This window comes from Lytechinus variegatus, chromosome 13, assembly GCF_018143015.1.
Source record: "Lytechinus variegatus isolate NC3 chromosome 13, Lvar_3.0, whole genome shotgun sequence".
Lineage (NCBI taxonomy): Eukaryota > Metazoa > Echinodermata > Echinoidea > Temnopleuroida > Toxopneustidae > Lytechinus > Lytechinus variegatus.
In genome coordinates, this window is record NC_054752.1 from 14,565,294 (window position 1) to 14,577,465 (window position 12,172).

Here is a 12,172-nt window from a genome sequence, read left to right on the forward strand (position 1 = left end):
CCCAAGTTTTTATTAACGTATTATTAGATTAGTTTTGAAAATTCTTACCTCAATTCTTCATATATAGTTAGTTTCATAAATTAAAAATTCGTTGTTATAACACCTTCAATGAAGTTCTCAGTTTTTATTAGGAAACTCTCTTACTATGGTAACTAAGATTTCTTGATAATAATTTGCATTAATATCATACTTTAAGTATGGAAGTTATGAAATGCCATTCTAATTGAAGAAGCTTTATATTCTAATCCTGTCGACTTATTTCTTTGTACGTCGACACATCGGGCATCTTTCTAAACAGACATAATACAAAATAGTGTCATCATGACGACCTGGTATACCTTGCCAATCACCATGGCGACAGGACACATAATATTATAAAAGTCGCCCTTGAAAAAGATACAAATCGCCCAAAACGGCACTTTAAATCTTCCGTATTTTGTTAAAAGATGCCCAAATTTGTGTATTATTTCCTTAGGTTTGAGTGAGTTGGACCTGATCATTGTGGTACTGCTCAAGACTGGTATGTTTGTGGGAGGATTCTTTGGATTCCTGCTTGACAACACGATACCGGGTGAGAATAGCGTGATTATTTGTTTCATTTCGAGCATTTTTTATTTTACAATATTCGCATCATTTCCAAAGATGAAAGGTTAAAGGGCTCCAGCAAGTTGCTCCACTGTCAATGGTGGTGACGGTCATGATATGATGATGATGATGATGATGATGAACATGATAATAATGATGATGATGAGGAGGAGGAGGAGGATGATGATGATGGTGATGATGATGATGAAGATGATGATTGATGATGATGATGATTGATGATGATGATGACGATGATAATGATCATGATGATAATGAAATTAACGAATGAGACAACGACAACAATGATTATGACGAAGATAATTGCGTGTCAGTTTTTGAATGAAGATTATACAATGGTTTTTTTATAATCTCCTAACCAAAGTATGATGACATTGATGGTTCGTTTTGGGTATTGAGACTTTCCTGTAATTATCAACTTAGACATTATTCAAATAAAAATGCAGTCATTAGATCCTTCTATGTTTACTCGTAAAATATTCTGAGAATGTGTCAAATTACTATTTTGTTCAAACTAAAAGGAACCAAAAAGGAAAGGGGTATCGGAGCTTGGCAGCGGTTCTCGGGGGGCGATGGGGAGGACGACGCCGTTAACGATCTCGTGTTTCGCTGCTACGAACTACCATTCGGGATGGCATGGATTCGAAGCAAAGATTTCTTTTCGTATTTGCCTTTCTCGCCGACCTTCAAAGGCTGGAGATGTAGGTCATGTTGTCATTGCGGCAGACGATCAGGTATGTATTATTTCACTTTTATCATAATTATATCGATATTGGGTTTAAAATATTATTGTTTAGTTCATCAATGTGTCTGTATCTGTTTTGCATTTTACTGAAGTGTGATGGATAAGACGAAGAGAAAGAAGGCGAAACATGAGATTGAGTATGAGGAGGAGGAAGAGGAGAAACAATTCTGTGTTGGGTTGGTGTAGAGGACAAATAGACAAAGTAGAGGTACAGAAGTAAGTTCATGGTATCCACACTGTAAAAACTGTGGTGTTAAAACTGACATCAACTGGTGTTAATAGGGGACCACACCTCGAGGTGTTAAATTGCACCCTAGAGATTGAACATAACACCAAAGAGTGTAAATGTAACAACCATAGGTGTTGTAATAACACCTATAGGTGTAAAGCAAACACCACCAATTTAACACCGGTGTAAAATAACTGGTGTGGTCCTCTGTGTTCACGGTTAACACCACAGTTTTTGCTGTGCACCATCCCCTCCCCATGCCCAAAACGCATTAATCAAAATCATCTTCTGAATATTTTCTCTACCCTCTTCCATTCGAGAGGGCAGCATTCTACTGAGTACGAGGAGTTCAAAATGAACAACGTTGAATTAGATAACTGTGAAAATGCTAAACGCCTTTCAGATCGGGTTCATCACCCCGAAAGTTCATCACCTCAAAGCCGACCTTGTTCATTTCAATTTTAACACCCAAACATGTCCAAAGAAAACATGCATTGCTTAACTTGTCAACAAAAATAAACAATATTGTTTAACCTGCAAACATACGTCATTGACTGAATAAATATAATGCAAACGCGATCAAACAAAAAAATACGATGAGTGACATTTCAGAAGCTGAAACGATGATATTTGTGTCATCTCCTATGACCCTGAATATCTGGAATGCATACATCATTATCTGACCCTGAAATTCTTCATTTTTTGTTGTGAACATCTTAGGAAATTCCCATCGTGTGTAAAACCCTAAGATAATTTTTTTCGCTCTCTTCATTATATTCTCAATCTGACGCATGTGTGGAAGCGTCCTGGTGTAGCGGTTCGGACTCTCGACTCATAATCAAAGGGTTGTGTGTTCGAGTCCCACCGCGGCCTAGGCAAGGCGCCAATCCACAGTTTGCCACTCTCCACCCAGGTGTTAAATGGGTACACGGTAGGATGCGAAAGCCTGTGTAGTATACCTAGCAATCGAGTCTTAAAACTCTCTGTGGTATGCTCCACAGGGAGTGGTGAAAGTGTATACATTGTGTGCGGGCATGCCAGGATCGGATGACCAGGGTAATAATATATCTGTAAAGCGCCGCGAGATGTCATTCCGACGTATTGAGCGCTATAGAAAAGTGGAATATTACTATTGTTACTATGTGCACACCCCCCCCCCATGGATTGATACTTCATTCGTCCAGAAAAGGCATCGAAAGGAGGGCCTTATCAGGCACTAAGGCGTCGTCAAGATCTTTTAAAAAGTCTAGGGTTTTTAAACCATTCGGCGTCAATCCATTACTCATTGGAAAGTGCAGTGCCAAAGAGGGTAGGACGGGGGAGGGGGCAGGAACTCTGTGGTTTTGCTCACTAGTTTTTAAAAATGGCGGAATTATGTAACAAGTTTGAAGCGTACGGACGTGATAGACTCTTTGTAGCTAGATTATTACACTTACAATACAAAAAATATGGTATCATCCTTAGGTTGTTTTGCCCCCTCCCCCCCCACAGGGCCAATCCTATTACAATATTCTGATCCTCCATTGCTTAACTGGATGACAGCTTAAGATTTTTTACCGTGTATATACTGGCAGACTTGGGTCAAACTGCAGCAAGCTCATTCCCCCCCCCCAACCTATGTGGCAAATGCCGGTACACCGGGTATGGTGCCATAATGAGTCACAGCGTATCTGTATTATGGTAATGCAGGGTCTGATACGGACATATGACTCGGTTTGCCAATCTGGGATGATCCGCCCCGCGAATCATAAAGATGCATTGTTTCCTTACATTTACAAACAAAATATCAAAGGCATTTCGCACCCTTTGTTTATTTACCCCCCTTTCATCTTCATTTCTTCTCCTTTTCTCCTCGCCCCCTTTTTCATAGAAACACCTGTTGATTTATGGGTGTAACGATTTGTGGAATGGACTTTGTTTCCACTCGGTGTCTTTTGCACTGCATAGTGTGACTGCATACTGATTCATCAAGATTCAGAACAATTCATTTTTGTCTCACCTGCGAAGCAAAGTGAGACTATAGGCGCCGCTTTTCCGACGGCGGCGGCGGCGACGGCGGCGGCGACGGCGGCGGCGGCGGCGGCGTCAACATCAAATCTTAACCTGAGGTTAAGTTTTTGAAATGATGTCATAACTTAGAAAGTATATGGACCTAGTTCATAAAACTTGGCCATAAGGTTAATCAAGTATTACTGAACATCCTATTAGAGTTTCATGTCACATGACCAAGGTCAAAGGTCATTTAGGGTCAATGAACTTAGACCATGTTGGAGGAATCAACATCGAAATCTTAACCTGAGGTTAAGTTTTTGAAATGTCATCATAACTTAGAAAATATATGGACCTAGTTCATGAAACTTGGACATAAGGTTAATCAAGTATCACTGAACATCCTGCATGAGTTTCACGTCACATGACCAAGGTCAAAGGTCATTTAGGGTCAATGAACTTTGGCCGAATTGGGGATATCTGTTGAATTCCCATCATAACTTTGAAAGTTATGGATCTGATTAATGAAACTTGGACATAATAGTAATCAAGCATCACTGAACATTTTGTGCAAGTTTCAGGTCTCATGATTAAGGTCAAAGGTCATTTAGGGTCAATGAACTTTGGCCGAATCGGGGGTATCTGTTGAATTACCATCATAACTTTGAAAGTTTATTGGTCTAGTTCATTGAACTTGGACATTAGAGTAATCAAGTATCACTGAACATCCTGTGCTCATTTCAGGTCACATGACCAAGGTCAAAGGTCAATGAACTTTGGCCGAATTGGGTGTATCTGTTGAATTACCATCATAACTTTGAATGTTTATGGATCTGATTCATGAAACTTGTACATAAGAGTAATCAAGTATCACTGAACATCCTGTGCGAGTTTCAGGTCACATGATCAAGGTCAAAGGTCATGTAAGGACAATGAACTTTGGCCATGTCGGGGTTTTTGTTGAATAACCATCATATCTCTGTAAGTTTATTGGTCTAGTTCATAAAAAGTGGTCTAGTTCATTAAACTTGGACATAAGAGTAACCATGTATCACTGAACATCTTGTGCGAGTTAGAGTAGTATTCATAGTCAGCACTGCTGCTATATTGAACCGCGTGATGCAGGTGAGACGGCCAGAGGCATTCCACTTGTTATGATATTTATTCTTCTCGTAGACGGCGCTGATTCTGAACTGTAATCTGAACCTGTGCGATATCTTCGAGATCAGCCCACTGGTGGGCCGCAAGAAGCTCAAGAGGGAGACAAAATAGGGGAAAAAACTATAGTATATTTCACAGATGTTGTCATATATAATATTGGTCCAAATATAACAATAAATATTGATATGCAAAGTAACTTAGATAAAATAAAAAAAAATGGTATGATACCAATCATCTTACAATTATTGTTGATAAGACAAAAGTCATGTTGCTTGAAAATAGATCCACCGATAAACGTCACTTATTCATTGACGATAAGCCAGTAGAACAAGTTAAAACTATTAGATATCTTGGGGTAGAAATAGACGAAAATCTAAAATGGAATTCACATATTGCTATGTTGTCTAAAAGTTTAGCTTATAAGATATTTTCACTTGGTAAATTACGTCATATCCTTAATGAAAACCTATTAGATATATTACATAAATCCAATATACAACCCTGTTTTGACTATGCCATATCGGTCTGGGGGATTAAAATAGGTTCTAATGCCCTCTCAAAACTTCATAGACTTAAGAAACGAGCTGCCCGATACGTTACTAGTAATTTCGATTTTATAGATTATAGTGGGGAACAGATTGTTAAGGATATTAAATGGACATCTATTGAACAAAGAAGGGATTATTTTTTAGCAAACTTAATGTATATACTAGTATATAAATGTATTCAGTGAATGGCCCCATCTCGTTTAGGTAATAATATTGAAATGGTTTGTGAAAGACAATGTTAGAACACGTAGTTATAATACACTAAATTTTGTTCCCCCTAAACCAAATATTGAATGCTTCAAAAAATCTTTTATGTTCTCCGCCGCACGGGTCTGGAACAATTTACCAGATTCACTTCAGAATGCAGTTACAGTAACTTCTTTTAAATTATCCTTTAAAAATGGATTTCCTATAATATCATGTCAATTTTCGACTCACAATAGCTGCCACAATCACTATGAGCATTTGATTGCATCTCTATTCTTCATCTCTCCTTACTTTCATGTTACCATGGTTAATACCGATATTCCTATACTTTTAAATCTTTTCAGATAGTATTAATAATCCAATGAGTTTGTCTATAATAACCCTTAATCATATTTCATTTGTTGTAACATACAATACCCCTATTCCTCTTTAACATTGATGTTACATTGCTTTTATTTGTAATGATCCTATCCCTATAAAGTTAAACATACATATATAACTGATTGCCATTTTTTCACTCGATTTTCTATTGTGCCAGAATTATTTCATTGTTCATTGTTTTTATCAGCGAATAAATTATACAATTAGTAGTATTGAAATTAGTGACTGCTCCCTTTCAATAATTAAAAATATTTTATTTCGATTCATATTATCATTTAAGTAACAATATTTGTTTATTTATGTTACTAAGTATTGTTATCTTTGATTTAGATTTTGACTTTATTTTCATGTATGATGTGATGATTTATGTTGTTCTTTATGTTTTCATCAGGTCACTGATGAAAAACGGTTTTATACTGATCTTCTGTACCTGATTAGATATGTTCAAATAAATAAATAAATAAATAAGACCTGTCCGATCGGTCTACGTGGACAAACAAAGCACGATTAGGTATCATGTGTGTTGCAAAGTATGCACACTATGGTGGTTTCGATCCAACTTTGATGAGAACCCATGTGCATGCATATTGTGTACGTAGTTAATTGTCGCACATTTACCGGACATTTGCAAATGCAGATTAGTTCTCAATCTGTTTGTTTCGAATGTGCTTCAGATTTATGTTCAAATTTCACGAAATATTTTGTCATCAAAATTGACGTCTTCTTAAAATTTTGGTAGGTGGGTCTCGACAAAAATCTGAGAGTCAAAGTGGTCATCGAGTAAAACAGGGTATAACTTGAGAAGCGCTGTTCGAGATAAGAAAATAGCAAGCTAATGCTGGAACTCAATGGTAGATGACGATTAGAAAATTGAAGGAATGAAAATATGGAGGAAATGATGCGAAGAAAGAATATGGATTATAGACATTTCTTTAGAAAAAAAATCTTGTAACCTTTTCAGAGAGTTGAAAAAATCAAACGAAATACAAACAAACCACTTCTCAATGTTTCAAAATGACATCACTTTAGATTGAAAATCTTTCTAAATTTTAAAGGATTAAATGGCAAAAAAGTGCATGGAGTAAAACCTAAACATGTTTTATAGGGGAAAAATGATAAAACAGTGATTGGCAAATACTCCAATTGGCAAAGACTCCACTAAAAATGTATTTAAGATAGAATATGTAAATACATGATAACGGTGTTTAAACACACTCTCCCATCAACACCTCCTTATGTCCAACCAACATTTTTCTCCCTTGTTTTTTTTTCAAAAGTTCACATTATTACAATAATCATAATTAATCAATGGACATATTAATATGAATTTCATATGACACAAATGCACACCCACGCCCACCCACACAACATCGCACACCCACACACGCCCCCTAAAACGCGCTCACACACTCACATTGCCACACCTTTTCCGATATCATGACACATTATACCCACCCACTCCCAAACATTATTTCCCGCACACACCCACACACGCAGACACCCTCGCGCTCACACACTCACATTCGCATTGACACACGTTTTACCATAATATCATGACACATTATACCCATCACTCCCAAACATAACCTCTCGCACACACCTACACACGCACCCTCCCTCGCGCTCACACAGTCACATTCACATCATTGCCACACCTTTTCTCATATCATAAAACGTTATACCCACCCATTCCCAAACATAACCTCTTGCACACACCCACACACGCACCTTTTCCCATATCATGACACATTATACACACCCACTCCCAAACCCTCGCACACACCCACACACGCACTCACATTCACATTGCCACACCTTTCCCCATATCATGACACATTATACCCACCCACTCCCAAACATAACCTCGAGCACACACCCACACACGCACCTTTTCCCATATCATGACACATTATACACACCCACTCCCAAACATAACCTCTTTCACGCACACCCACACACGCACATCAACACGTACTCACATTCACATGACCACGCCGATATATTTTGATAAACATCGGGGCATTTGGGGCCACCTGTTTTCTCTCTCAGCGAAATAAAAGGGGTATTATCCGGGTATTATATCCCAACACGACCCAGATAATTATTTTTGCATGCTCCCATTCCTTCTTTCTTCTTTTACCACCCTACATATTTTATCTTTCTGTAATGATTATTTCGAAGGAAGAATAGAACCTTTCCAGAATGAAATCGTTTATTCTAAAGCGGAGAATATTTGGTGCCTTTTCTGCACGTACGTGTCTTCACGCATGCATGCACTGACTGTTGTGTTCAAGGCAAAAATGTGATGAAAATAAATACGCAGACCTCAGCCAATACAAATATCTTACTTGTCAATGTCATAAACCAATTGAACTTTAATGTAAATGCTGTCAACAACATTGCACTTTTGTGTTCCAATCAATTCTATTTACTTTCTCGCTCGGGTTGTTTCTCATATAAAGAGCTACTCGTGAACCACATTACAAGAATACTTCATATTTCAACTCCTATCTTAGGCATAATAGTCTCAGGGTTCAGTTAGTTAGTAGGCAAATTTTTGCAAATATATATATAAAGTATATTTTCTTTGTTGAATAGCGGGTCGGTTAGATTATGTTTTTTTTCAGTTGGTCTAATGCCAAATCGTCCAATTTTGTCCACCATCATTTTTTCCACCATCAGTTCATCCACTATCCATATGGCTTAACCACCATTTCTTCCATTCAACATTTCGTCTTATTACCAGTTGGTCCAATAGCCATTTAGTTCATATACCATTTGGTCTAATTAAACGAAATGGTCATAGACGAACTGGTGATTATATGAAGTGATTCTTGGACCAAATAGTTATTGGACTTAATGGCTGTTAGACGAAATGCTGATGGACGGAATGGCATTAGACTAAATGAAGGTAGACGGATGAGTGGACGAGTCGGCAATATACAAATCTGCAGTTTACCGAACATGGCATTCGTGTACTTTAAGGGAATATACAAAGTAATTTTTTCCGGCCTAATCCTACACTTACAACGACCCCCCCCCCCCCCCCTTTGTATGTATGCTGGTGATTGCTAATGATGTGAGTATATTTTTCATTTGATATTCATATGTATACATTTACCTTGTTTTACTGGGAGCTACAACTCACACGTTCCTATGAACTTTTCAGTAGTTTCCGTCTTTCTCTCATATGTCATTTTCTTTCTTGTACGTATTGTATATTGATTTTACATTGGTGAGAAAATAAATTATTGAACTTTAAAAACTTTAAAATTACCCCAAATCTTGTTTTTCTTTTTTTTCATTTCAAGCTTTCTATCGACTTGTGCCAGCTCGTTTCAGGTCATCTTCCGAAGTGTAAATTTGACATCGCTGACGTCATCAGGTCATCAAAGCCATGTCTTGATCACCTTCCGCCATTTTGTCTTCCATCAATGTGATTTTCACCATGTTCTGAACATTACTGTGCCTTCAGTGGAAGAATGTGTATATAGTGATGATTTTTTTTTCAATTACATTTTGAAATCTGCATGAGAATTTTTTTTTTTTATAACCAACCCAATGAAAATTCAAGATGATAACCTAATACCTAAACAGTCATTTCTTCAGTATGACAATTGTGATTAAGAAAGTATAGACACTCATTGTGAGGCTTTATACATTTTTATTATTTCCCTCAGTAACAAGACCTGTTAAAGGGTTAATTCGGGCCGAAAATGATATTTAAATAAATGGAGTTAAAATCAAACGAGCAAAACGCTGACAATGTCATTAAAATCTGATGAGAAAATATGTGTGAAAACTTTTATATGCGTCGTGTAGTGAATATGTAGAAGGTGAAAATTTTGGAAACGCCCCTTATGTGCGATTTATGTTTCTTCAAAATCGCATTTACCTAGAATATATATCTAAACTATATATATAACGTTTCGGATTTCGGGTTATGGGAAATGATTCCGAAAGTACACTCTCCTCATATCCCCACTCGGCGCATAATAAAGCCCACACCTCCATACATAACAATGAAAATATTTTAGAGCGTGACCTATTGCCAATGTCACCAACGGTCGCCTTTTTAAACTTGATTGATATGGTTCCCGGTCTTCAAAGCAAACGATATGTATGAATTATTGCATGCCCAGCGGCAAAACTTGTACTCACAATATTTTTTTATTGAAATGAAATTCCACTCAAAACCTTTATCGTTTTATGGAGAAACCCGTAAAGTAAATATCATGTGTCCACTCACTGCACTCTGACGATTTACAAGGACAAGGCCAATATAGATAGAAATACAAAGTCTCAAGAATCGCTCCAATGAGATTGACAATTTTACCAGGAGCATGTTTCAATATTGTTGGTAGATTTACGCATGACGAAGGCGCATGATTTGACTAATAATATGACTAGAACACGACGAGCCAATTTTTCTTCAATTGTATGTACTTTCATTAGCGTAAACACGGACGACATCACACTGAGTTGGGTAGGGGATACCCCCTCCCCTTCTCCAAGAAGTGAGAAAAAAAATAGAGAGATAAAAGAGGAAAGAAAAAGTAGAGGTCTTGGTAGTGCAAGTCTATGATACCCTATAGTAAAATTGAGTCAAAATGTGACGCCCCTTTAGGTCATGCTGCCCCCCCCCTTCCCGGAGTTAATTGTTTTCTCGATGGTATACTTCATCATAGGACCGATGGCTCCAAAATCATTTCTGATCGATTTGATAATGGGGTGAACGCCATACCAAGAGCGTGAAGCGCACAGGGTTTCGAATCCTGGTTGCCGGATTCAAAGAACACCACTCTATCAACTGAGCTCTCGCTCTTTCAGGCGATGTTTGATGCTTTTTCTCTCTTAACATATTATAATACATTAGTTATTATTTTCACAATTTGGCCGAAAGTGATTGATAAAATAGACATGTTTCTTTTTATTATGACGAAAATCTGAGCCTCGTAATTTCGCAGCCATTCGTTAAGTCAATGCTTTACTCTACGAACATCTTTACGAAACTGGCACATTTTTGACACAAGTCTCTTTGACTTGAAGTCTGTAAATACATGTACAGATGTATCTACATTGATAAGAAGAATCAACAAGCTCTTGACAATCTTTAAATAGATCTTCGTTTCATGCAAAGAGATAAATAAAATGTTTATATGTACAATATGCAATTTTGTTATTTTTTGGAATTATTTTACGGCTCCTTGTTCGTTGATTGGCATGATTCGGAATGAGATTGTGTACGGAAGCTTGCGAGTGCGTGCTAACCATAGAGTTAAATACGTACTGCCCCGTAACGCAAAGTTGGCGATTAATCGCTAATTTGAAAGAAAAGATCTGATTGGTCTATCGAGCCGAATTGCGCATGGAACGATAATGTTGATAGGTCATTTCACTTAGCAGTTAATCGCTAACATTTGTGTGACGGGACCAGGTGGGGAGACAAGAAGACGAGTTGCTGAAACTTGGCAAATCGATTTGACTTGTACTAGAGGACAAGATGACGAGTTGTTGAGTAATAAAAAGTCGATGTGTTTAGGACAAGAATACAAGATCACGCGAGTTCTTGAAACTATGCAAGTCGACTTATCTGGCACTAGAAAACAATGTGACGAGTTGCTGAAACTTGGCATATCGACTTGACAAGACAAGATGACGAGTTGTTGAGTATTGAAAAGTCGATGTGAAACTATGCAAGTCGACTTATCTGGCACTAGAAGACAATGTGAAGAGTTGCTGAAACTTGGTAAATCGACTTGACTTGCACTAGACAAGTCAAGTCATAGACAAGTCGACGTGTTTGGGACAAGAAGACACGGTGACGAGTTGTTGAAACTCAGCAATTTGACTTGACTGGCACTAGAAGACAAGATGACGAATTGTTGAGTATAGACAAGTCGACGTGTTTGGGACAAGAAGACACGGTGACGAGTTGTTGAAACTCAGCAATTTGACTTGACTGGCACTAGAAGACACGGATGACTAGTTGTTGAGTATTGATAAGTCGACGTGTTTGGGACAAGATGACGAGTTGTTGAAACTTGGCAAGTAGACTTGTTCTTGTTGTTTGGAACAAGAAGACGAGGTGATGAGTTATCGAAACTTGGTAAATCGACTTGTTTGGGAAATAAAGAAAACATAACGAATTATCGAAAACGTGGCAGGCCGACTTGCTATAGGGATAAGTCGACTTGCCAATGATCAACATTTCGTCATTTTGTCTTCTTGTACCAGACAAGTGGAATTGCTGAGTTCCAACATCTCGCCTTCTCGTCATTTAACCCTGCTTGTCTTCTTATTTCGTCA

At 37.8% G+C, this 12,172-nt stretch overlaps 1 pseudogene; it reads left to right on the forward strand.

Moving 5' to 3' along the window:
* LOC121426303 overlaps nucleotides 1-9,416 on the forward strand; it is a 46,079-nt pseudogene extending 36,663 nt beyond the window's left edge.
* Nucleotides 9,417-12,172: the final 2,756 nt, after the last annotated feature.